Raw genomic sequence first — 1,226 nt, forward strand, 5'->3', positions numbered from 1 at the left:
AATACGTTATTATTGATCTGTTGAGAGCGTGGTAATTGCACCAGCTAGAACAGTTAGTGTTAAAACAAGCAGAATAGCTGTAATTAAGATAAATCAGACTATTAAAGGAGTTTTGTCTACAGAATAATGTTTTGAATTATATTAATAATTGTAGAGATAAAGTAATAGCTCCCATAATTGAAGAAATTCTTGCACTATGTAGAGAAATATTGTTAAATTTATTGATGAACCTCTGTGGACATTTATATTTGAGGAGAGAAGAGGNTATACTGTTCAACCAGTTCCAACCGGAGCTAATAAATCTTTTTAAAGTAAGAAGTATAATAAACGGTAATGGAAGTCAAAATCCTATGTTATTTATTCGTGAATAAGCTATGTCTGCTGACCCAAGTGTTACAAGGACAACGAAATTACAATATCTTCTAATTAAACCTGGCACACCTATGAAAAAAAATTATATTAAATGCGTGTTCTGTTCCAATAAAATTTTAAAGATGATCATTGTTAAAGTTTGCGCCGCATGATCCAAGTTTAATTCAAATAATTATTTTTATTAATAACTCGATCATACCAGCTCATATGGCAACCATAAAGTAGAGAATTCCAATATCTTTATGATTCGTTAAATATAGTCATTTGTTCATTATATATTTATACTAAATTTAATATATTAGTAGTAAAATTAATTATAAAAATTAGAGTGCTATGTTCGATTTAAGTAATAAATTGTAAATTTATTTAAAAACTACTTTTTTAATACTAAAGAAATTTAAGGGTATTTTAGTTATGAATATAATTGTAGTTACTAATCATCAGTTTTGTTTAAAATGTTTAAAGTAAGATAATAAAGGCAGAATTATTTAAATCAAAACTTGATTTTTTTGTCTAAATTTAAATTTAAAGTTTTTTACAAATATGGATCATGAACTTATTTTAATGTGGATAAATGTTATTAAAAAGGAACTAAATAAGAGAAAGATTATTAATATCATCATTATTGAATTTTTAATAATAATGTAAGTTGTGAATTAGTTGAAGAGAAAATAACAAACTGGTGGCATTTGTGATAACTTTATTATTATTAATGCAAATATTAAAGTAACGTTTTTGATACTGCGGTGAAAAATTTGAGTAAGATTGTAGGTTTATTCAAAATTTANCTAATTATAAGTAAAATGGTAGAGTAAGTAAAACAGTATATAAATCATATTTAATGTTTTACTTAC

The sequence above is a fragment of the Pseudomyrmex gracilis genome, unplaced genomic scaffold (assembly GCF_002006095.1).
Source record: "Pseudomyrmex gracilis isolate BER0280 unplaced genomic scaffold, ASM200609v1 scaffold_3486, whole genome shotgun sequence".
NCBI classification, from domain to species: Eukaryota; Metazoa; Arthropoda; class Insecta; order Hymenoptera; family Formicidae; genus Pseudomyrmex; species Pseudomyrmex gracilis.